The 26,739-nt window shown below is 45.3% G+C and overlaps 1 protein-coding gene across 1 annotated transcript in view; it reads right to left on the bottom strand.

The window, feature by feature from the left end:
- The window catches only part of cdc7 (cell division cycle 7 homolog (S. cerevisiae)), a 69,811-nt gene extending 54,041 nt beyond the window's left edge, over positions 1–15,770 (bottom strand). Inside the window, exon 1 of the mRNA XM_067989912.1 lies at positions 15,645–15,770. The gene's annotated coding sequence lies outside the window, so the exon portion shown is untranslated. The remainder of the gene's footprint in view (positions 1–15,644) is intronic.
- Positions 15,771–26,739: the final 10,969 nt, after the last annotated feature.

Raw genomic sequence — 26,739 nt, 5'->3', positions numbered from 1 at the left:
CACAGGAATTCCTTCTTCAATATGAAAGCGAAGATCAGAAGGGTGTAAATTGGTGTCCATAGATTGAAAGAATAACTATTACAGCTTACTTGTGGTAAAATATCTTGCTTCTTCTCCAATACAATGGGTAATTCTTCCAACATAATAGAATTTAAAATGGATGGATAACCCATCTAACTGGGAGTCAAATCGCAGCCCACCACATCTTTTTTTAAAAATTCGTTCATGGGATGTGGGCGTCACTGGCGAGGCCGGCATTTATTGCCCATCCCTAATTGCCCTCGAGAAGGTGGTGGTGAGCCGCCTTCTTGAACTGCTGCAGTCCGTGTGGTGAAGGTTCTCCCACAGTGCCGTTAGGTAGGGAGTTCCAGGATTTTGACCCAGCGACGATGAAGGAACGGCGATATATTTCCAAGTCAGGATGGTGTGTGACTTGGACGGGAACTTGCAGGTGGTGTTGTTCCCATGTGCCTGCTGCTCTTGTCCTTCTAGGTGGTAGAGGTCACAGGTTTGGAAGATGCTGTCGTGATGCCTTGGCGAGTTGCTGCAGTGCATCCTGTGGATGGTACACACTGCAGCCACAGTGCGCCGGTGGTGAAGGGAGTGAATGTTTAGGGTGGTGGATGGGGTGCCAATCAAGCGGGCTGCTTTGTCCTGGATGGTGTCAAGCTTCTTGAGTGTTGTTGGAGCTGCACTCATCCAGACAAGTGGAGAGCATTCAATCACACTCCTGACTTGTGCCTTGTAGATGGTGGAAAGGCTTTGGGGTGTCAGGAGGCGAATCACTCGTCGCAGAATACCCAGCCTCTGACCTGCTCTTGTAGCCACAGTATTTATATGGCTGGTCCAGTTAAGTTTCTAGTCAATGGTGACCCCCAAGGATGTTGATGGTGGGGGATTCGGCAATGGTAATGCCATTGAATGTTATGGGGAGGTGGTTAGACTCTCTCTTGTTGGAGATGGTCATTGCCTGGCACTTGTCTGGTGCGAAAGTTACTTGCCACTTATGAGCCCAAGCCTGGATGTTGTCCACGTCTTGCTGCATGCGGGCTCGGACTGCTTCATTATTTGAGGGGTTGCGAATGGAGCTGAATACCGTGCAATCATCAGCAAACATCCCTTTTTCTGACCTTATGATGGAGGGAAGGTCATTGATGAAGCAGCTGAAGATGGTTGGGCCTAGGACACTGCCCTGAGGAATTCCTGCAGCAATGTCCCGGGGCTGAGATGATTGGCCTCCAACAACCACTACCATCTCCCTTTGTGCTAGGTATGACTCCAGCCACTGGAGAGTTTTCCCCCTGATTCCCACTGACTTCAATTTTACTAGGGCTCCTTGGTGTCACACTCGGTCAAATGCTGCCTTGATGTCAAGCAAGGGCAGTCACTCTCACCTCACCTCTGGAATTCAGCTCTTTTGTTCATGTTTGGACCAAGGCTGTAATGAGGTTTGGAGCCGCGTGGTCCTGGCGGAACCCAAACTGAGCATCGGTGAGCAGATTATTGGTGAGTAAGTGCCACTTAATAGCACTGTCGATGACACCTTCCATCACTTTGCTGATGATTGAGAGTAGACTGATGGGGTGGTAATTGGCCGGATTGGATTTGTCCTGCTTTTTGTGGACAGGACATACCTGGGCAATTTTCCACATTGTCGGGTAGATGCCAGTGTTGTAGCTGTACTGGAACAGATTGGCTAGAGGCGCAGCTAGTTCTGGAGCACAAGTCTTAAGCACTACAGCTGGGATGTTGTCGGGGCCCATAGCCTTTGCTGTATCCAGTGCACTCAGCCGTTTCTTGATACACAGTGTGCGGATACACAGTGTGCTGAGAGTTCGGTAAGTGTGGGAGTTTAAGGGTTAATCTCTTTAAATCTAGTGCATATTGCTTCAACTGTTTAAGGTCAATTTAAAAGTTTAAATTTTTAAGTTTCTGTCAGGCTTCAGCAGAGAGCTGCTGTAGCAAGTTAACTGGTCAGCTAGATTCAACTGGTACTTGAAGGTGGGGCAGGCCTGACTCATCTGAGTCTCAACTGTAGAAATACCGGGGCCTGTCAGTGCGAACTGCACAGTCTGCGGATACACAGTGTGCTGAGAGTTCGGTAAGTGTGGGAGTTCGGTGAAGTGGGGGAAGGAGGTGCTGCTTTGCCTTGCTTTTCCCGCAGAGCGGCAGTGGACCTGAGAGTAGAAGACTGAGATTGTGGAATAAAAGCAGCAGCAGACCTGCACCAAGAGACAACTACTGTGTGACATCACAGGTGAGGCAGGAGAGTCAGAGAGGTGAGCACAGTATAAAAGGGGAGGCCTAGAGCGGGAGGAGAGTCTGAGAGTCTAAGGCAAGTCATGGCAGCACAGCTCGCACCCGTGATATGCTCCTCCTGCACTATGTGGGAGGTCATGGACACTACCAGTGTCCCTGGCGACCATGTGTGCAGGAAGTGTGTCCAGCTGCAGCTACTGGCTAACCGTCTTTCGGAGCTGGAGCTGCGGGTGGATTCACTGTGGAGCATCCGCGATGCTGAGACTATCGTGGATAGCACGTTCAGTGAGGTGGTCACACCGCAGATAAAGAATACGCAGGCAGAAAGGAAATGGGTGACCGCCAGGCAGAGTAAAAGGACTAGGCAGGTAGAGCAGGAGTCCCCTGGGGCCATCTCCCTCTCAAACAGATATTCTGCTTTGGATACTGTTGGGGGAGATGGCTTATCAGGGGAAAGCAGCAAGAGCCAGGTTCGGGGCACCACGGGTGGCTCTGCTGCACAGGAGGGGAGGAAGAAGAGTGGCAGGGCTATAGTGATAGGGGATTCCATTGTAAGGGGAACAGATAGGCATTTCTGCGGCCGCAAACGTGACTCCAGGATGGTATGTTGCCTCCCTGGTGCTAGGGTCAAGGATGTCACGGAGCGGCTGCAAGGCATTCTGGAGGGGGAGGGTGAACAGCCAGTAGTCATGGTCCATATTGGTACCAATGACATAGGTAAAAAAAAGGGATGAGGTCCTGCAAGGTGACTTTAAGGAGTTAGGAGATAAATTAAAAAGCAGCACTTCAAAGGTAGTGATCTCAGGATTACTACCAGTGCCATGTGCTAGTGAGTATAGGAACACGAGAATAGACTGGATGAATGTGTGGCTGCAGGGATGGTGTAGGAGGGAGGGATTTAGATTCCTGGGAGATTGGGACTGGTTCTGGGGAAGGTGGGACCTGTACAAGCGGGACAGGCTACACCCGAGCAGGACCGGGACCAATGTCCTTGTGGGGGTGTTTGCTAGTGCTGTTGGGGAAGGTTTAAACTAGAGTGGTGGGGGTATGGGAACCTGAGCGGGGAGTCAGAAGGGAGTAAAGTTGAGCGCAGCAAGAGAGGGGAAGACCCAGGGGAAATTTACAATACAAATAGTACAGAGTCGTTCAAGAACAAGTGAAAGGGAAAAGCGTAGAACAGCAGAAAGAAAGTGTACTTTAGGCACGACAGATAAAGTAAAAACTAGAAGGCGTAAGGCGATTAACTCAGCATCAAAGCTGAAGGTCAGGTTAGGGTGTGTGGCCCAACTAAGAGTTCTATATACAAATGCACGGAGTACAAGGAATAAATTAAATGAACTACAGGTTCAAATTCAAATTGGAGGGTATGACATGATAGCTATTACTGAGACATGGCTGCAGGATGGTCAGGATTGCTGATGGCGCGCAGCGCCTCATGGGTGCCCAGTTTTGAGCTGCTAGATCTGTTCTGAATCTATCCCATTTAGCACGGTGGTTGTGCCACACAACACGTTGGATGGTGTCCTCAGTGCGAAGACAGGACTTCGTCTCCACGAGGATTGTGCGATGGTCACTCCTACCAATACGGTCATGGACAGATGCATTTGGTAAATTGATGAGGACGAGGTCAAGTAAGTTTTTCCCTCATGTTGGTTTGCTCATCATCTGCCGCAGGCCCAGTCTGGCAGCTATGTCCTTCAGGACTCGGCCAGCTCGGTCAGTAGTGGTGCTACCGAGCCACTCGGTGATGGACATTAAAGTCCCCCACCCAGAGCACATTCTGTGCCCTTCTACCCTCACTGCTTCCTCCAAGTGGTGTTCAACATGGAGGAGGACTGATTCATCAGCCGAGGGAGGGCAGTAGGTGGTAATCAGCAGGAGGTTTCCTTGCCCATGTTTGACCTGATGCCATGAGATTTCATGGGGTCCAGAGACAATGTTGAGGACTCACAGGGCCACTCCCTCCTGACTGTATATCACTGTACCGCCACCTCTGGTGGGACAAGACATACCCAGGGATGGTGACGGAAGAGTCTTGGACATTGGCTGAAAGGTATGATTCTGTGAGTATGGCTATGTCAGGCCGTTGCTTGACTAGTCTGTGGGACAGCTCTCCCAAATTTGGCACAAGTCCCCAGATGTTCATGAGGAGGACTTTGCAGGGTTGACTGGGCTTGGTTTGCCTTTGTTGTGTCCAGTGCCTAATGGTGCAATGCCGGGTGGTCCGTCCGGTTTTATTCTTATGACTTTTTTTAGCGAGATTTTACAACTGAGTGGCTTGCTCGGCCATTTCAGAGGGCAATTAAGAATCAACCACATTGCTGTGGGTCTGGAGTCACATATAGGCCAGACCAGATAAGGGCGGCAGGTTTCCTTCCCTAAAGGACATTAGTGAACCTCTGCCAGATTATAGGTTGCAGCAGATTTCACAGTAGTTTAGTGAAAGGGTACAGATCACTTAACAACTTACATTTCTATAGCACTCATTACATAGAAAGAGATGGCAGAGAGCAGTGGGATAGTTTGTGGACACTAAACCAGGGATGTGGGAAGAATGAAAGAGGAATCGGGACATGAGGTGGCAAAAGCAGTCAAAGAGGAGCATCTTAAGTAGGTCTTGCAAGGGAGGGAGGTAGGTAGCAAAGCGGAGATGCTAAGGGTGGGAATTCAAGAGGGAAAAGGCAAAGTGGAATGAAAAACAAGAACTTGATTGAGTTCTTTGATGAAGTAATGGAGAGGGTTGATGAGGGTGGTGTGGTTGATGTTGTGTATATGGACTTTCAAAAGGCATTTGATAAAGTACCACATAATAGACTTGTTAGCAAAACTGAAGCCCATAGGATTAAAGGGGCAGTGGCTGCGTGGATACGAAATTGGCAATGGGACTGAAAGCAGAGAGTAATGGTGAACAGCTGTTTTTCAGACTGGAGGGAAGTATGCAATGGTGTCCACCAGGGGTCGGTGTTCGGACCACCGCTCTTTTTGATACATATTAATGACCTGGCTCTAAAGGGCATAATTTCAAATTTGCAGATGACACGCAACCCAAAATGTAGTAAACAGTGAGGAAGATAGTAACAAACTTCAGGAGGACATAGACAGACTGGTGAAAAGGGCAAACACATGGCAGATGAAATTTAATGCAGAGAAGTGTGAAGTGATTCATTTTGGTAGGAAGAATGGGGAGAGGCAATATAAACTAAATGGTACAATTTTAAAGGGGGTGCAAGAACAGAGAGACCTGCGGGTGTACATACACAAGTCCTTGCAGGACAAGTTGAAAAGGCTGTTAAAAAGGCATACGGGATCCTTGGCTTCATAAGTAGAGGCACAGAGTACAGAAGTAAGGCAGTTATGCTAAACCGTTATAAAGCACTGGTCAGGCCCCAACTAGAATATTGTGTTCAATTCTGGGCACCACACTTTAGGGAGGATGTCAAGATCTTAGAAAGGGTGCAGAGGAGATTTACTAGAATGGTACCAGGGATGAGGGATTTCAGTTATGTAGATCGACTAGAAAAGCTGGTGTTGCTTTCCTTAGAGCAGAGAACGTTAAGGGGAGATTTGATAGAGATACTCAAAATCATTCAGAGTTTTAATAGTTTCTCCTTAATTACTCTGTTTCCAGTGGCTGAAGGGTCGGTAACCAGAAGACATAGATTTACAGTAACTGGCAAAAGAATTAGGCAACACAAGGAAGAAAAATGTTGCTGTGATCTGGAATGCACTGCCTCAAAGTGTGGTGGAAGCAAATTCAAGAATAGCTTTCAAAATGGACTTGGATAAATACTTGAAGGGGAAAAATTTGCAGGGCTATGGGGAAAGAGCAGGGAAGTGGATAAGTTTCACTAAGCACTAGTGAGGACCCTTAGCACTGCTGGTGAATAAAGAGTCAAGTTTTAGTACTCAAGGTTGAAGCACCTTCTCCTTTGAGCACAATTTTAAAAAAAATCTCAAACCAATTTAAACTAATTTGGCAGGGGGATGGGCACCAGAATGTAGCATTGGAGAAGAGAAACAAGGTGCACAAAAGAATGGGAGAGACATAGCAGTTGAGTAAGAAATAGTGCGGTATTAGGTGGGATAAGACTAAGGGAGAATACAAGGAGATCTAAGATAGGTTTACAGTGAACGTGTGTAAACTCATGAAGCGTGGTAAATATGGTCGGTGAGCTGCAGGTGCAAATTGCCACATGGGAATATGATGTTGTGGCGATAATGGAGACCTGGCTCAAAAAAGGGCAGGATTGGGTACTGAATATTCCTGGATACAAGGTGTTCAGGAAAGATAGGGAAGGTATGAAAGGAGGGGGTGGGTGGCAGTATTGATTGAGGAGAATATTGCAGTGCTGGAGAGAGAGGATGTCCTGGAGGGGTCAAGGACAGAATGTATTTGGTTAGAATTAAAAAAGAGGTGCCATTACACTACCGGGTGTATTCTACAGGCTACCAACTAGTGGGAAGGATATCAAGGAACAAATTTGCATGGAAATTACAGAGAGGTGCAAGAACCATAGAACAGTGATAATGGGGGGACTTCAATTATCCAAATATAGACTGGGATAGTAATAGTGTAAAGGGCAAAGAGGGGGAGGAATTTCTGAAGTGTGTTCAGGAGAACTTTCTTGATTAGTACGTTCCCGGTCCAACAAGGAAGGAGGCATTTCTGGATCTGGTTCTGGGGAATGAGGTGGGTCAGGTGGAGCAAGTGTCAGTGGGGGAACATTTAGGGAACAGTGATCATAGTATCATAATGTTTAGATTAGTTATGGAAAAGGTTAAGGAGCAATCTAGTGTAAAAATACTTAATTGGAGGAGGGCCAATTTCAGTGGTTAGAGAACAGCTATGGCCCGGGTAAATTGGAATCAAAGATTGGCAGATAAAACTGTAATCGAGCAATGGGCGGCCTTTAAAGAGCTGGTTCGGGTACAGTCCAGGTACATTCCCATGAGGGAGAAAGGTAGGGCAATCAAAGCCAGAGCTCCCTGGATGACAAAAGAGATAGAGAGTAAGATGAAGCAGAAAAAGGGGGCGTATGACAGATGTCAGGTTGATAATACAAGTGAGAACCAGGCTGAATATAGAAAGTTCAGAGGGGAAGTGAAAAATGAAATAAGAGGGACAAAGAGAGAGTATGAGAATAGACTGGCGGCCAACATAAAAGGGAATACAAAAGTCTTCTATAGGCATATAAATAGTAAACAGGTAGTAAGAGGAGGGGTGGGGCCAAAAAGGACACCTACTCATAGAGGCAGAGGGCATGGCCGAGGTATTAAATGAGTACTTTGCATTTGTCTTTACCAAGGAAGAAAATGTTGCCACAGTCACAGTAACAGAAGAAGTAGATGAGATACTGGATGGACTAAAAATTGATGAAGAGGAGGTACTGGAAAGGCTAGCTGTACTTAAAGTAGATAAGTCACCCGGTCCAGATGGGATACATCCTAGGTTGCTGAGGGAAGAAAGGATGGAAATTGCAGAGGTGCTGGCCATAATCTTCCAAACATCCTTAGATGGAGGGGGGAGGGGGTGTTAGAGGACCGGAGAATTGCAAATGTTACATCCTTGTTCAAAAAAGGGTGTAAGGATAAACCCAGCAACTACAGGCCAGTCAGTTTAACCTCAATGGTGGGGAAACTTTTAGAAACAATAATCCAGGACAAAATTAACAGTCACTTGGACAAGTGGGGATTAATTAAGGAAAGTGATACATTTTGGTCGGAAGAATGAAGAGAGGCAATATAAACTAAATGCTACCATTCTAAAAGGGGGTACAGGAACAGAGATACCTTGGGGTATATGTACACAGGTCGTTGAAGGTGGCAGGACAGGTTATGAAAGCAGTTAAGAAAGCGCATGGGATCCTGGGCTTCATAAATAGAGGCAGAGTACAAATGCGAGGATATTATGTTGAACCTTAATAATACACTGCATCGGCCAAAATTGGATTACTGTGTCCAATCCTGGGCATCACACTTTAGGAAGGATGAAGGCCTTAGAGAGGGTGCAGAAAAGATTTCTTAAAACAGTTCCAGGGATGAGGCACTTCAGTTACGTGGAAAGACTGGAGAAGCTGGGGTTGTTCTCCCTAGAGCAGATTTTTATTATTATTATTCGTTCATGGGATGTGGGCGTCGCTGGCCAGGCCAGCATTTATTGCCCATCCCTAACTGCCCTTGAGAAGGTGGTGGTGAGCTGCCTTCTTGAACCACTGCAGTTCGTGTGGTGACGGTTCTCCCACAGTGCTGTTAGGAAGGGAGTTCCAGCATTTTGACCCAGCGACGATGAATGAACGGCGATATATTTCCAAGTTGGGATGGTGTGTGACTTGGAGGGGAACGTGCAGGTGGTGGTGTTCCCATGTGCCTGCTGCTCTTGTCCTTCTAGGTGGTAGAGGTCGCGGTTTGGGAGGTGCTGTCGAAGCAGCCTTGGCGAGTTGCTGCAGTGCATCCTGTGGATGGTACACACTGCAGCCACTGTGCGCCGGTGGTGAAGGGAATGAATGGTTAGGGTGGTGGATGGGGTGCCAATCAAGCGGGCTGCTTTGTCCTGGATGGTGTCGAGCTTCTTGAGTGTTGTTGGAGCTGCACTCATCCAAGCAAGTGGAGAGTATTCCATCACACTCCTGACTTGTGTCTTGTAGATGATGGAAAGGCTTTGGGGAGTCAGGAGGTGAGTCACTCGACGCAGAATACCCAGCCTCTGACTGCTCTTGTAGCCACAGTATTTATATGGCTGGTCCAGTTAAGTTTCTGGTCAATGGTGACCCCCAGGATGTTGATGGTGGGGGATTTGGCGATGGTAATTCCGTTGAACGTCAAGGGGAGGTGGTTAGACTCTCTCTTGTTGGAGATGGTCATTGCCTGGCACTTATCTGGGTGTGAATGTTACTTGCCACTTATGAGCCCAAGCCTGGATGTTGTCCAGGTCTTGCTGCATGCGGGCAAGGACTGCTTCATTATTTGAGGGGTTGCGAATGGAACTGAACACTGTGCAATCATCAGCGAACATCCCCATTTCTGACCTTATGATGGAGGGAAGGTCATTGATGAAGCAGCTGAAGATGGTTGGGCCTAGGACACTGCCCTGAGTAACTCCTGCAGCAATGTCCTGGGGCTGAGATGATTGGCCTCCAACAACCACTACCATCTTCCTTTGTGCTAGGTATGACTCCAGCCACTGGATAGTTTTCCCCCTGATTCCCATTGACTTCAATTTTACTAGGGCTCCTTGGTGCCACACTCTGTCAAATGCTGCCTTAATGTCCAGGGCAGTCACTCTCACCTCACCTCTGGAATTCAGCTCTTTTGTCCATGTTTGGACCAAGGCTGTAATGAGGTCTGGAGCTGAATGGTCCTGGCGGAACCCAAACTGAGCATCGGTGAGCAGGTTATTGGTGAATAAGTGCCGCTTGATAGCACTGTCAATGACACCTTCCATCGCTTTGCTGATGATTGAGAGTAGACTGATGGGGCGGTAATTGGCCGGATTGGATTTGTCCTGCTTTTTGTGGACAGGACATACCTGGGCAATTTTCCACATTGTCGGGTAGATGCCAGTGTTGTTGCTGTACTGGAACAGCTTGGCTAGAGGCGCAGCTAGTTCTGGAGCACAAGTCTTCAGCATTACCGCCGGGATATTGTCGGGGCCCATAGCCTTTGCTGTATTTGATAGATGTGCACAAAATCATTAGGGGTCTAGACAGAGTAGATAGATGGAAACTGTTCCCATTGGCTGAAGGGTCCAGAACCAGAGACAGATTTAAGGTGATCGGGAAAAGGTCCAAAGGGGACATGAGAATTTTTTTTTTTTATGCAGTGAGTGGTTATAATCTGGAATGCACTGCCTGAAAGGGTGGTGGAGGCAGATTCAATCGTGGCTTTCAAAAGGGAATTGGATAAGTATTTGAAGCGAAAAAATTTGTCGGGCTACGGGGAAAGTGCAGGGGAGTGGGACTAACTAGATTGCTCTTGCAGTGAACTGGCATGGGCTCGACAGGCCGAATGGCCTCCTTCTGTGCTGTAATATTCTATGAAATCACCCCTTCCTGTTCACACTGTGCCTGGGTTGTGCTGTGCAGCTCAAATCCCAGCAGCTCTTTGACCTGTTTGAGATGGGGGCTAAGGTTTCCTCCCAGAGCTGTGACATTCCCCCCCCCCCCCCACCATACCCCACCTCCCTTCCCCATTTCTGATGCTAGTCCTGTACCTAGCTGCATGTTGTGGGCCTGCCCTCCTCTTACTGGCTGACAAACATGGTAACAGTCAGGGGGAAAATAAAATGTAAATATATCCTCCTCCCCCTCTCCACACACAAGAGCTATAATCTCTTCCTTTGCCACTGCTTACCAGCAACATGGTCTACCCCCCACCACACCACGACCACACCCCACCAACCCTCCCTGCCCCCCAGAATGTACGTGTGCATCTGTGTGCATCTGTTTCTTCCCTCCCCACTACAATCACAGGTTCTCTTTCTCCTCCCTCAAATGCTTGCAGCTGAACACCTAAAAAGATGTTATCCCGGTCGTGTCACGTGATTGGAGGACTTGCATCCAACCCAAAGTTCACAGACAGCGAGTCCCCCAATGCCACAAGCACCCAGACCACCGAAGGGAACATTTTTAAAAATTTGTTCATGGAATGTGGGTGTCGCTGGCGAGGCCAGCATTTATTTTCCCATCCCTAATTGACCTCGAGGAGGTGGTGGTGAGCCACCTTCTTGAACCGCTGCAGTCCACATGGTGAAGGTTCTCCCACAGTGCTGTTAGGAAGGGAGTTCCAGGATTTTGACCCAGCGATGATGAAGGAACGGCGATATATTTCCAAGTCAGGATAGTGTGTGACTTGGAGGGGAACGTGCAGGTGGTGTTGTTTCCTGCTGCCCTTGTCCTTCTGGGTGGTAGAGGTCGTGGGTTTGTGAGGTGCTGTCAAAGAAACCTTGGCGAGTTGCTGCAGCGCGTCCTGTGGATGGTACACACTGAAGCAACAGTCAGTTGGTGGTGAAGGGAGTGAATGTTTAGGGTGGTGCATGGGGTGCCAATCAAGCAGGCTGCTTTGTCCTGGATGGTGTCGAGCTTCTTGAGTGCTGTTGGAGCTGCACTCATCCAGACAAGTGGAGAGTATTCAATCACACTCCTGACTTGTGCCTTGTAAATGGTGGAAAGGCTTGGGGAGTCTGGAGGTGAGTCACTCGCCGCAGAATATCCAGCCTCTGACCTGCTCTTGTAGTCACAGTATTTATATGGCTGGTCCAGTTAAGTTTCTGGTCAATGGTGACCCCCAGAATGTTGATGGTGGGGGATTTGGCGATGGTATTGCCGTTGAATGTCAAGGGGAGGTGGTTAGACTCTCTCTTGTTGGAGATGGTCATTGCCTGGCACTTGTCTGGCGCGAATGTTACTTGCCACTTATGAGCCCAAGCCTGGATGTGTCCAGGTCTTGCTGCATGCGGGCTCAGACTGCTTCATTATCTGAGGGGCTGCGAATGGAACTGAACACTGTGCAATCATCAGCGAACATCCCCATTTCTGACCTTATGATGGACGGAAGGTCATTATGAAGCAGCTGAAGATGGTTGGGCCGAGGACACTGCCCTGAGGAACTTCTGCAGCAATGTCCTGGGCTGAGATGATTGGCCTTCAACAACCACTACCATCTTCCTTTGTGCTATGTTTGACTCCAGCCACTGGAGGGTTTTCCCCGATTCCCAACTACTTCAATTTTACTAGGGCTCCTTGGTGCCACACTCGGTCAAATGCTGCCTTGATGTCAAGGGCAGTCACTCTCACCTCACCTCGGAAATTCAGCTCTTTAGTCCATGTTTGGACCAAGGCTGTAATGAGGCCCTGGCGGAACCCAAACTGAGCATCGGTGAGCAGGTTATTGGTGAGTAAGTGCCACTTGATAGCACTGTTGAAGACACCTTCCATCACTTTGCTGATGATTGAGAGTAGACTGATGGGGCAGAAATTGGCCGGATTGGATTTGTCCTGCTTCTTGTGGACAGGACATACCTGGGCAATTTTCCATATTGTCGGGTAGATGCCAGTGTTGAAGCTGTACTGGAACAGCTTGGCTAGAGGCGCGGCTCGTTCTGGAGCACAAGACTTCAGCACTACAGTCGGGATGTTGTCGGGGCCCATAGCCTTTTCTGTATTCAGTGCACTCAGCCGTTTCTTGATATCACGTGGAGTCTGTGATGGTGGGGATATCGGGAGGCGGCCGAGATGGATCATCCACTCGGCATTTCCGGCTGAAGATGGTTGCAAACGCTTCAGCCCTCACGTGCTGGACTCCGCCATCATTGAGGATGGGGATGTTTGCAGAGCCTCTTCCTCCTGTTAGTTGTTTAATTGTCCACCACCATTCACGACTGGATGTGGCAGGACTGCAGAGCTTTGATCTGATCCGTTGGTTGTGGAATCGCTTAGCTCTGTCTATAGCATGTTGTTTCTGCTGTTTAGCATGCATGGTAATCCTGAGTTGTAGCTTCACCAGGTTGGCACCTCAATTTTATGTACACCTGGTGCTGCTCCTGACATGCTCTTCTACACTCCTCATTGAACTTGCGTCCTAATCCAGGTAATTCTCCCAACGCCGCTGGCATGAGGATTACCAGCTGACGATGTTGTCCAGTATCGAAATAGGTGACAACTAGTGCTGACTAATTATCATTGTGATAGTCATGCTAACAATTAATAAATTTGTTGAATATATATAAATAAATAAATGTCACTTTACAAAAAAAAGAGGGGAAGTTTTCCTGAGGCACTAGACAGAAGCAGCACAACCAAAGCCCTCTGTTCCTGTCCAGCTCCAGGATCACTGGGATTTCTTTGCCGGCACTCCCAGCACAGGCTTCATGTCAATGGAAGGGGCAAGAAAACAAGGCGCAGTTACAGGTCTCTCAGGTCTGCAGATGCATGTCAGGATTCAGGACCTTTGGCTGCTGATGGGGATGGGCAGCCAGAAGGTCCCCATTGGATTTCAAGATGCTGATTTGGTTGGGGGGGGAGGGGTGGAATTAAAAAAGTGTTCAGAGGAGGCCTACTGTAAAATTTTCAGCCTGACCCTGGGACCTCCTTCACATACCCTGGTCGCACGAGTACTGGGGAAGACCATAGCACCATCTTTTCTGGGTAAGCCTGCACTAGGGTGTCCAGCAGGCTTTCAATACAGGAAATGAGGTGAGTGGTGGGAGGTGGAGGTATGACCCCTTCATACTCATCAGGATGGTTCAGTCTGACTTCCGTTTACTCAAGGTGCAGGCCAAATTCCACCCCTACCCCCTGGAAAGCACTGGAAATACCAAAGCTGTGTGAAAGGGCCAGAGACCAAATGATCTGGGCATCTGCCCCTCCTTCCTGACCTTAGCTCCTGTGGAATTTCTGGGCCAATGGTCAGGGCAACCCATCTAAAGGCCTCTCCTCTTCCCCCTGCTCAACAGGCTCTCTCTTTCTCTCTGTCCCTGCACCCTTTCAGCATCCAAGCCTTCTTCCCATCTGAGCTCATTCTGCCTGCCTTTTCTCTCCAATATTATTTTACTTTGTAATTCCTCCTCTCCACTCCAATGGATTTCCTCTTCTACTTGTTCTATCCTGCTCTGTTTTCCATTTATTTTCCTCAATCAGTATTAACACCAGTCAAATTCTAGACAGCATAGTGACTGCAGAGACTTGGGGCCCAGATTCCTTCTCTTGCTCCGGAGCTTTTTTTTTCTCTAAAAGGAAAATAAATGATGACAGGAGCAGGTGAAACTTCAGCATTGGTTTCAACTAATGGGGCTTCAGTTAACAGACTAATCAGATACCTCAAAAAAAAAATCAGACTACATTGTTGGTTTCAGCTAACAGACCAAGCAGAAAACCAAAAGACACAAAGGCCTGACTTTCAAAAAAAATTATAGATTTTTGCAATATACATGCCCATTGCTTCAATTCATCTATATTTAGACTATATTAAAAATCTTATCTGCATGCACTTCCTGTCAACTTTTTCCATATAAAGTTCCTATGCGTACGTTTAACAGATCTGCCAGCAATGTTCTTGTGTGCAAGTCTTACCTAAGCAGTAATGCTTGGCAAAAAAGTAACAACCTGATTTGAGACATGCTCAAGATGCAGCTATAGTCTATGCTTCTTCCCACTCCTGGGCCAAGAAGATGCAAAATGAACTGCTCCTAAACATTCGCCAATGCCATGTTGGTCAATATGGAAGATGGCAACTGGAGTGACTTCACCAATTTTCCCTCTTCTATGCAGGAAAAGTCCTATCCTGCAAAGGCACAGCTGAGATCAGGAATCCATTGTGGAAATTAGGGGTTCTAACTAGCCCCTACCACTTCACATTGGAATACAAAAATACTGCATCAGCCACATTGTTCAAAGGAAAATAATACCTGGAGTGGTAACCAATAGAATGACTATGTTACTTACTATGCCATTAACAGTGAAAGTGGGAAAGCGATAAAGCATACTGATACAACCTCATTACTTCTCAGTCAAGTTCATATCGGTGTATCGAAGGAAAATAACTTGCACGTACAGCACCATTACAATCCTCAGGTCACCCCAAAGTGCTTCATAAGCAATGGATTACTTTTGAAGCGCAGCCACTTATATAGGCAAGCACAGCAGCCGATTTTGCACACAGTAAGGGCCCAGGTGCCGCAATTGAAAGGCCAGATAATCTGTTTTTGGTGGTGTTGATTGAGGGATGAATGTTAGCCAGTGCACCAGGAGAAGTCCTTGCTCCTGGATTAGAGCCATGGTATGCTTTTACATCCACCTGAGCAGGCAGACTTAACGTATCATCCAAAAGACAGATTATACAAGTTATTTCCGAGTTTCTCATTGCATATTATTGCACATAGCAAAAAGAGGTGAGGTTCAGTGTTATTCTGAACGTTGAAAAATATCCTCACGTAAAATTCTAGTGATAAACCAAAAGACCTTCCCTTGTGCCATCACTTGAACGTGTTTCTCTTTGACAGGGTTTAGGAGCCCCACCAAGTTCCCACACGTCGCTTAAATGCTGACCTTTTAAAATCGAATGACCCAACTCAATGAGAATTTGCGAAAATCCCCTCCATATATATTTTAAAAAATTATTTTGCTTCCTGCGCTACTTGTGGAAAACCTTTCATCATTTTTCACCGAAATTTTATGGAGGGGGTACAACTGATAATCTTCCCATCTAAATTGTTAACGAAAAATCAATTCTGGACGAGGAGAAGAAGAAGCGGCGAGTCGAGGCCAATGGAGTGGTTTAAACCGGGGCCTTGGTCGTTGAGGGCGGCCCTAACGCTGCACCGCAGCCGGGTAAAAACACCGAACTAAAACTTCAAACAAACACGTTCAACACAATCACCGAGAGAGTCTTACCGAGAGAACTGACGGCCGATAACCACACACACCGGCGCTGCCCGGGCACCGAGCCCTCACTGCGACGTCCTGACTGGAAATATTCCGCCAACAAACTACCCGCCGAAACTGACGCAACGCCGACCAGGGCCCCGGAATCTGGATAACATCATAGCCCAGATCGCGCGAGCTGCTGCTGCTTGCTGCTGCACGAAAGGCCAGTGCAGCATGACCCGCATCAGTGGTACCAGCCCTTGTGTTCTGTTCTAAAATAACCCATAAGGAGACACTGGGTTTGGACCAGTGTCACCAACCGAAAACCAAACAAAAGTGCCCACCTCCCTCTCCCCCCTCCCCACTTTAAAGGGGCACAACTAATGAAGAACTTAACCACAAAACTAAAGGAAGCTTATAAAACTTAAATAATGACGTTATTACTATTATCCACCATGCACCCCAGTCCCTGCGGTGCCCACCGGTCACGGAAGGCCTCAAGCCCCCTGCTCCAGGGTCCACCCGGGCGCGGAAGGAACCGCGGAAGAGAGGCAGGCAGGCAGTCAGTCAGTCAGGGTGACCACCCCCATGGGCCAAGTCCAACCTGGACCCGTACCAGCTCTTGTATTTGGGTGGTTGGTTGGATGGGGAATGTTGGCATAGACTGCAACTCCATTAACACAAGCAAGAAGAGGTCACGTTTTTTCACTAAAAATGGACGTCAGTGCAAATAAGTGAAACCTCACAAGTATACAATTTCATGAAATTAGCTGTATTGTAAAAGTCTGGAGATTTATTGCAATTGATTTTTATAGTTAGTGTGCATATCTTATATTATGTCACTTTTTTTGGAGAGGGTAAAATATAATTTTAGCATGTCTGAAGTTTGATCAGCATGCTGAAAACCAAACAAATTCAAATCAGGAAGCTTACTGGTCAACACAGTTAATTATCAAGAACTGGTAAAACATTATTCTATATTTAATGCAATTCATAAAAATCTCATTGGGTTTTTGTGGAAGCAAACTATAGTTACCTATCACAAATCACTGGATGTGCTTAATTAACTTCCACAAAGTACTTTAATCGTCTCTTATAATCTGTCATAAATTACAGCATATAAATTATTGTTGTAATTTAATGAATTAAACTAAAGTTAGAAAATCTTTGCAGATTCAGAAACATTATAAGTGAGATCTCAAAGTAAAGTTATGATGTAAAATGTTTGCTTGCATTGTGATTTGACTCATTTCACTCAGTACCTCCACCCCTACTTTATTCCCATCACCACCAATATGCTTATCCACTCCTTTGCCAACTTCAAGCTTAACTTCTCCAATGCTCTTCTTGGTGTCTCCAGTATGGGTGACAGTGGTTGAACTTGCCCTTATGCCACATCTTGAGCACTTTAAGTTGGGAGGCTTAATAGTGCAAGAGAGATTGTCTCAAACCCTTCCATTATATGCATAATGTTCTTTCAAGATTGAACAGGAAGCATTTCCCTGGAGTAACTGTGCACGATCTTGCCCCAAAATCTGGTGTAGTATATTAGATTGTCGAGGAGACTGAATTCTGCTTCACTTGAGTTTTACTTATCCTTGTGCAACATCAAATATTGAGTCTTGACTACAGGGCTTCAGTTTATTTCCACAAATGCATGGAAAAGAGGGCACCTGGTCAGCCACCTTCACAAGAATGAAATCACAATATCATAGTAGGTACAGCACAGGAGGAGGCCATTCAGATCATAGTGCCTGTGCCGCCTCTTTGAAAGAGCTATCCAATTAATCCTATTCCCCTGCTTTTTCACCATAGCCCTGTACATTTTTTCCCTTGAAGGATTTATCCAGTTCTCTTTTGAAAGTTACTACCGAATCTGCTTTCACCACTCTTTCAGGAAGTGCATTCCAGATCATTACAACTCGCTGTGTAAAAAAATGTTTCCTGATGTTGCCTTCGGCTTTTTTGCCGATCACCTTAAATCTGTTACCGACCCTACTGCAACTGGAAACAATTTCTCCTTATTTATTCTGTCAAAACCATTCATGATTTTGAACACCTCTATCAAATCTCCCCTTAACCTTCTCTGTTCTAAGGTGAACAACCCCAGCTTCTCCAGTCTCTCCACGTAACTGAAGTCCCTCATCCCTGGCACCACTCCAGTAAATCTCTTCTGCACTCACTCTAAGGCCTTGACATCCTTCCTAAAGTGTGGTGCCCAGAATTGAACTCAATACTCCAGCTGGGGCCTAACCAGTGTTTTATAAAGATTTAGCATAACTTCCTTGCTTTTGTACTCAATGCCTCTTTTAATAAAGCCCAGGATCCTATATGCTTTTTTAACAGCCTTCTCAACTTGTCCTGCCACCTTCAAAGATTTGTGTATGTGCACCCCAAGGTCTCTCTGTTCCTGTACCCCCTTTAGAATGGTAGCATTTAGTGTATATTGCCTCTCCTCATTCTTCCTACCAAAATGCATCACTTCACATTTCTCTGCATTAATTTTCATTTGCCATTTCACCAGTCTGTCTATGTCCTCCTGAAATCTGTTACTATCCTCCACATTGTTTACATTTCCGAAATTCGTGTCATCTGCAAATTTTGAAATTATACCCTCTATACCCAAGCCCAGGTCATTATATATATATGTGTCAAAAAGAGCAGTGGTCCTAATACTGATCCCTGGGGAACACTACTGTACACTTCCCTCCAGTCTGAAAAACAACCGTTCACTACTACTCTCTGCTTTCTGTCCCTTACCAATTTTGTATTCATGCTGCCATTGTCCCTTTAATCCCATGGACTTTAATTTTGCTAACAAGTCTATTATGTGGTACTTTATCAAATGCCTTTTGAAAGTCCATATACACAGCAACCGCACTATCCTCGTCAACCTTCTCTGATACTTCATCAAAGAATTCAATCAAGTTAGTCAAACATGATTTTCCTTTAACAAATCCATGCTGACTTTCATTTATTAGCCCATACTTTTCCAAGTGCCAAATTATTTTGTCCTGGATCATTGTCTCTAAAAGTTTCCCCACCACTGTTGTTCGGTTGACTGGTCTGTAATTGCTGTTTTTGTTTTATTCATTCATGGGACGTAGGTGACGCTGGCGAGGCCAGCATTGTTACCCATCCCTAATTGCCCTGGAGAAGGTGGTGGTGAGCTGCCTTCTTGAACCGTTGTAGTCCGTGTGGTGAAGGTTCTCCCACAGTGCTGTTAGGAAGGGAGTTCCAGGATTTTGACCCAGCGACGATGAAGGAACGGCGATATATTTCCAAGTCAGGATGGTGTGTGACTTGGAGGGGAACGTGCAGGTGGTGGTGTTCCCATGCACCTGCTGCCCTTGTCTTTCTAAGTGGTAGAGGTCATGGGTTTGGGAGGTGCTGTCGAAGAAGCCTTGGCCAGTTGCTGCAGTGCATCTGTAAATAGTACACACTGTAGCCATGATGCGTCGGTGTTGGAGGGAGTGAATGTTTAAGGTGGTGGATGGGGGTCCCAATCAAGTGGGCTGCTTTGTCTTGGATGGTGTTGAGCTTCTTGAGTGTTGTTGGAGCTGCGCTCATCCAGGCAAGTGGAGAGTATTCCATCACACTCCTGACTTGTGCCTTGTAGATGGTGGAAAGGCTTTAGGGAGTCAGGATGTGAGTTACTCGCCACAGAATACCCAGCCTCTGACCTGCTCTTGTAGCCATAATATTTACGTGGCTGGTCCAGTTTACTTTCTGGTCAATTTCAACACCCAGGATGTTGATGGTGGGAGATTCGACGATGGTAATGTCATTGAATGTCAAGGGGAGGTGGTTAGACTCTCTCTCGTTGGAGATGGTCATAGCCTGGCACTTGTCTGGCGCGAATGTTACTTGCCACTTATCAGCCCAAGCCTGGATGTTGTCCAGATCTTGCTGCATGCAGACATGGACTGCTTCATTATCTGAGGGGTTGCGAATGGAACTGAACACTCTGCAATCATCAGCGAACATCCCCATTTCTGACCTTATGATGGAGAGAAGGTCATTGATGAAGCAGCTGAAGGTGGTTGGGCCTCGGACACTGCCCTGAGGAATCCTGCATCGATGTCCTGGGGCTGAGATGATTGGCCTCCAACAACCAGTACCATCTTCCTTTGTGCTCGGTATCACTCCAACCACTGAAGAGTTTTCCCCCTGATTCCCATTGACTTCAATTTCAGTAGGCCTCATTGACGCCACACTCAGTCAAATGCCGGGCTTATCCCTCTCCCCTTTTTTGAACAGGGTGTAACATTTGCAATCCTCCAGTCCTATAGCACTATCCCCACATCTATGGAGGATTGGAAGATTGTGACCAGAGCCCCCGCAATTTCCACCCTTACTTCCCTCAGTGACCTAGAATGCATCCCATCTGGACTGGGTGACTTTTCTACTTTGAGTACTGCCAATCTTTTCAGCACCTCCTCTTTATTTTTATCCTATCCAATATCGCTACTATCTCCTCCTTTACTGCTACAATGATAGCAGCCTCTTTTCTAGTGAAGACGGATGCAAAGCATTCATTTAGTATCTCAGCTATGTCCTCTGCCTCCACAAGAAGATCTCCTTTTTTATCCGTAATCTGTCCCATGCTTCCTTTGACTACCCTTTTACTATTTATATGTTTATAAAGGAATTTTAGGTTCTCTTTTATGTTAGCCACTAATCTATTCTCATAATCTCTCTTTGCCCCTCTTATTCCCTTTTTTAAAAAAAGATCTCCTCTGTACTTTCTGTATTCAGCCTGGTTCTCTACTGTATTATGAACGTTACATTCATCACAAGCCTCCTTTTTCTGTTTCATTTTAATCTCTATATCTTTAGTCATCCAGGGAGCTATAGCTTTGGATGCCCTTTCTTTCCCCCTTATAGGGATGTGTCTACTATATACCCAAACCAACTCCTCTTTGAAGGCCTCCCATTGTTCAATTACTGTTTTGCCTACCAATTTTTGATTCCAATCCACTTGGGCAAGATCCCTTTTTAACTCACTGAAATTTGCCCTCCGCTAGTTAAGCATTTTCACATTTGATTGTTCCTTGTCTTTTTCCATAACTATTCTAAACCTAATGATGTTATGATCACTGCTCCCCCACTGAAACATGCTCCAGCTGCCCCACTTCAACCCCCAGATCTAGATCCAGCACTGTTTCCTTCCTGGTTAGGCTGGAAACATACTGTTCCAGAAAGTTCTCTTTTACACATTTCAGGAATTCCTCCCCCTCTTTGCCCTTTATACTGTTACTGTCCTAGTCTATATTGGGATAATTAAAGTTCCCCATTATCACTACTCTATAGTTCTTGCATCTTTCTGTAATTTGCCTGCAAATGTTCTCCTCTCCTTCCCACTATTTGGTGGCCTATAATATACACCCAATAGTGTAATAGCTTCTCTATTTTTCCTTAATTCTAACCAAATAGATTCTCTCTTTGACCCCTCAACTACATCATTCCTTTCCAGTGCTATAATAGTTTTTTTGATCAATACTGCCACCCTCCTTCTTTCTTTTCTTCCCTATCTTTATTGAATACCCTGTAGCCAGGGATATTAAGTATCCAATCGTCCCCTTCTTTGAGCCAGGTCTTGGTTATTGCCACTACATCATAGTCCCATGTGGCGACTTGAGCCTGCAGCTCACCAACCGTATTTACCACACTATGTGCATTTACGCACATGCACTCCAATCTAATCTTAGATTGCCTTGCATTTACCCTGTCCGATCTCTCCTATTTCTGAACTATTCTTTACTCTTGTGCTACTTGTCCTTCCCAGTCCTTGTTTCTCCTCTCATGGTGCCCGTCCCCTGCCAAATTATTACAGGAATTGGAGTGTTTTGCTATTCACCCTTTTTGGAAGCCCACAAAGAAAAGGTTACCTGCAGTAAAATATTAGAAATTGCAGCAACAATAAATGGAGCTAAAAAGATGAAAACAGTATACTTGGTTGAAATTCATTTCTTCTTGTGACAAAGCAGATGTAATGCAACAAAAAGACTAAAAAGCACTGATGTGTCTGGATATCATTCTTAAAGGATAAAGAATATATAGATAAATACTTTTATTTCTCCCCCATTTCAAAGAAGAAGATAAATATTCTGTTTCAGAAAAATGTCAAGTGCCTTTTACCCTCAGGAATCAAACATTGGAAGATAAAACTGTAATCGAACAATGGGCGGGCTTTAAAGAGATGGTTCGGATGAAGTCTAGGTACATTCCCATGAGGGAGAAAGGTAGGGCAACCAAAGTCAGAGCTCCCTGGATGACAAAAGAGATAGGGAATAAGATGAAGCAGAAAAAGGGACGTATGACAGATGTCAGGTTGGTAATACAAGTGAGAACCAGGCTGAATATAGAAAGTACAGAGGAGAAGTGAAAAAGGAAATAAGAGAGGCGAAGAGAGAGTATGAGACTAGACTGGCGGCTGACATAAAAGGGAATTCAAGTCTTCTATAGGCGTATGAATAGTAAACGGGTCGTAAGAGGAGGGGTGTGGCCAATAAGGGACAAAAAAGGAGATCTATGCACGGAGCAGAGAGCATGGCTGAGGTACTAAATGAGAACTTTGCATCTGTCTTTACCAAGGAAGAAGATGCTGCCAAAGTCACAGTAAAAGAGGAGGTGGTTGAGATCCTGGATGGACTAAAAATTGATAAAGAGATGGTACCAGAATGGCTAGCTGTACTTAAAGTAGATAAGTCACCCGGTCCGGATGGGATGCATCCTAGGTTGCTGAGGGAAGTAAGGGTGGAAGTTGCGGAGGTGCTGGCCATAATCTTTCAATCCTCCTTAGATATGGGGGTGGTATCAGAGGACTGTGGAATTGCAAATGTTACACCCTTGTTCAAAAAAGGGTACAAGGATAAACCCAGCAACTACAGGCCAGTCAGTTTAACCTCGGTGGTGGGGAAGCTTTTAGAGACAATAATCCAGGACAAAATTAACAGTCACTTGGGCAAGTGTGGATTAATAAAGGAAAGCCAGCATGGATTTGTTAAAGGCAAATCATGTTTAATTAACTTGATAAGAGTTTTTGAATGAGATAACAGAGAGGGTTGATGGCAATGCAGTTGATATTGTGTATATGGACTTCCAAAAGACGTTTGATGAAGTGCCACATATTAGGCTTGTCAGAAAAATTGAAGCCCATGAAATAAAAGGGGAAGTGACAGCATGGATATGAAATTGGCTAAGTGACAGGAAACAGAGTGTGGTGGTGAACGGTTGTTTTTCGGACTGGAGGAAGGTATACAGTGGTGTTCCCCAGGGGTCAGTACTAGGACTACTGCTTTTTTTGATATATATTAATGACTTGGACTTGGGTGTACAGGGCACAATTTCAAAATTTTCAGATAACACAGAACTTGGAAGGATAGTAAACAGTGAGGAGGATGATAATAGACTTCAAGATGACATAGACAGGCTGGTGAAAAGGCGGACATATGGCAGATGAAATTTAATGCAGAGAAGTGCAAAGTGATACATTTTGGCAGGAAGAATGGGGAGAGGCAATATAAACTAAACGGTACAATTCTAAAGGGGGTGCACGACAGGTTGAGAAAGTGGTTAAAAAGCATACGGGATCCTGGGCTTTATAAGTAGAGGCATAGAGTACAAAAGCAAGGAAGTTATGTTGAACCTTTATAAAACACTAGTTCGGCCACAACTGGAGTATTATGTCCAATTCTGGGCACCGCACTTTAGGAAGAATGTGAAGGCCTTGGAGAAGATGCAGAAAAGATTTATTAGAATAGTTCCAGGGATGAGGGACTTCAGTTATGTGGATAGACTGGAGAAGCTGAGGTTGTTCTGCTTAAAGCAGAAAAGGTTAAGAGGAGATTTAGAAAAAGTAAATAAAGAGAAACTGTTCCCATTGGTGGAAGGGTCGAGAACCAGAAGACACGGATTTAAGATGATTGTCAAAAAAACCAAAGGCAACATGAGGAAAAGCTTTTTTTTAAACACATGGAATACGTGGCCTCAAAGGGTAGTGGAAGCAGATTCAAATAGGAATTGGATAAATACTTGAAGGAAAAAAATTTGAAGGGCTACGGGGAAAGAGCGGGGGAATGGGACTAACCGGATTGCTGTTACAAAGAGCTGGCAAGGGCTCGATGGGCGGAATGGCCTCCTTTTGTGCTGTAATCATTCTATGATTTAAGGGTTTGGCTCAGTCAGAAAATTATGGCTTCAAAAACTCCACACCAGAACTTGAGTTCATAATGTAGACTGACACTGCAGTGTAGCACTGAAGGTGTGCTGCGTTGTTGGAGATGCAGTCCGTCAAATGAGATGTTAAATCATGGCCCTGTCTGCCTGTTTAAGTAGATTTTAGAAATGCCGTATCATTATTCCAAGGAAATGAGGGAGTGCTCCTGGTTTCCTGGCCAACATTTCTTCCTTGACTAATACCATGAAGAAGTAGATTAATTGGTTATTCACCTCAAAACTATTTGTGGGCTGCAGGTACAGAATAACTGCTGTATAACATTTACTACACTTCAGCAAAGCAATTTGTTGTGTAAAGTGCTTCCAGATATTTCAGTGATGCAATAAGGCAAAGTATATATGCAAGTATTTCTTCTTTCTTTCTCCATGTTAGTAAGAAACTTGGCATTTTTATTGAAACAGCAAAATATTCTGCTTAGACTATTTTATAAAATGGAGAAGGATTTTAAACAAAAAGTTCTGTTACCCCCTCCCCCTAGCTTTCATTCCTCTTTATGTAATATAGGAAAGGGAAGGTCATGAGGTTACAGCTCACAAATCTATTCCGAGACAGGGGTGGTGACAAACTGGGCATGAACTCCAACACACTGTGCTATGAAGTGGTATAATATGGATTCATATTCTTGATTCTTTAATATGGTGAGATCAGGCGCTCAACTACACCAATTTGGCCTAAGTCAAATATGAGGTCGGATTGTTTCCTCAAAAGGAGGGAAGATCTGAGGGCCAGTCATATTGGGCTGATTTGCAGCATCTCTCCGTTCCCAGCTATAGAATGGCACTGGCAGACACATTTTCAGCCCACAATCTCAGCAGTAGAATTCTGAGTGGCACAAGTAAACTATTGAGGGGAGACATAGGGAAGAAAGATAAACTTGCAAAATTAATTTTAAAAATCTTGTTAAGTGCACAAATGTCTTAATTTTTCTAGCTGAACTGGAAACCCACTGTAGAGTTTAATGAATAGAATTTTAAACTCAACAGCAGTACAGTAAAAGAATCAAAGTCTTCTGTGATTATAAAGTGGGCACTTTAGTAACTAACTGTATAAAACACTAACAATTCAGTTGTGGGCCATAAATATGCATACCATCAATAGTAAAATAGGGAAAAATCAATAATTAAAACCTGGCGTTTAAAAGTTCCATGGGATTGAGAAATATGAGAAACCCATTATTTGGATTAGTATTAAAATTGCATGCGGAATAAGCCTGGACGAGTCCGTGTTTCACATGTACATGGAATGTGAGAGGTTGCAGCCCCTGTTCTATTATTTGAAGGGGCTGTTCCTCAGTTTATAGCTGCACTTCAGTCTCATGCTCCTGATCTTTGGCCAACCAGTGTGGAGGGGGATGGGCAAGTCAGAGGACCTCCTTGTGGGTCTGCTTTGGGCCTGGCCAAGGTGGCTATCCACAGATGCAGGTTGGATGCGGCCCGCGGGGGTGGATGCTCTGGCTGCCTGCCTCTCTTCCGCGGCTTTGTCTGCGTCCAGGTAGCTCTGGAGAAGGAGCATGTGGTGTCCGCTGGTATGCTTGAGGCCTTCCGCGACCGGTGGGCACTGCAAGGACTGGAGTTTATAGTTGATACAAGAAACATTATTTAAATTGAACTTTCCTTTGCCCTTTTTTATGATTTGGGTTTTATTAGCTGTGCCCCTCTAAAAAGTGGGCACTTTTGTTAGATTTTTTGTTTGATGACACTGAGGCAACCCAATGTCTCCTTAAGGGTTTATTAAAAGAGGCACGTGGTATAACCATTTTAACCTTTGGACTGTGTCATGTCTGGTTGAAATTCTGATATCCCAAAGCCTTGCTTTCAGGGACTCAAACAGAAACTGAATAAAAACATGGAAAAGAAAGCTCTTGCCCCCTTGGAGGCAGGGAAAGGATGTAAGAGAGTATGAAAAAGGAAAAGCCCACTTCTTCCAACAGACAGTTTTTATAATTTACCTTAATTCATTTCATTTCCTGAGGGAAGTTATTAACCAAAGGTAAAATTTCCACAAAGAAGTGACTCTGAAATCACCCTGACCCATGAAGGTAATTGAGACCTTTAAAAAAACATGATTTATGAGCAAAAGCTATTTGACCTATTGAATCTCATTCCTCTATTGGCTAGAACTTCAATCAATGAAATTCATGTTCAAATATTTAACTTGCTTGTACAGTACTACATTTCATTGTGCAGTCTTTTTAAACAGGCATTAACCTATGTAAAAATAATACAAATAGGAATGTTGTAGGATCGCATTAGGCATTTATACATGAACGTCGCCAATTGGAAATTCCACTCATATTCCACCAGCTGGAGAGGTACTTGTGGTTATAGAATCATAGAAAATTTACAGCTGGCCGAAAATGAGCCATCCAGCTTAATCCCACTTTCCAGCACTTGGTCTGTAGCCTTGTAGGTCACAGCACTTCAGGTGCACATCCAGGTACTTTTTAAATGTGTTGAGGGTTTCTGCCTCTACCACCCTTTTAGGCAGTAAGTTCCAGACTCCTACCACCCTGTGGGTGAAGTTTTTTTCCCCAGCTCCCCTCTAATCCTTCTACCAATCACTTTAAATCTATGCCCCCTGGTTATTGACCTCTCCGCTAAGGGAAATAGGTCCTTCCTATCCACTCTATCTAGGACCCTCATAATTTTATATACCTCAATTAAATCTCCCCTCAGCCACCTCCGTCCCAAAGAAAACAACCCCAGCCTATCCAATCTTTCCTCATAGCTAAAATTCTCCAGTACTAGCAACATCCTCGTAAATCTCCTCTGTACCCTCTCCAGTGCAATTACATCCTTCCTGTAATGTGGTGATCAGAACTGTACATAGTACTCAAGCTGTGGCCTAACCAGTGTTTTATACAGTTCCAGCATAACCTCC

Source organism: Heptranchias perlo, chromosome 9 (assembly GCF_035084215.1).
Source record: "Heptranchias perlo isolate sHepPer1 chromosome 9, sHepPer1.hap1, whole genome shotgun sequence".
In the NCBI taxonomy this organism is placed as follows: Eukaryota; Metazoa; Chordata; class Chondrichthyes; order Hexanchiformes; family Hexanchidae; genus Heptranchias; species Heptranchias perlo.
Note: the sequence above shows the minus strand (reverse complement) of the source record. Positions and strands in the feature narration are given on the sequence as shown.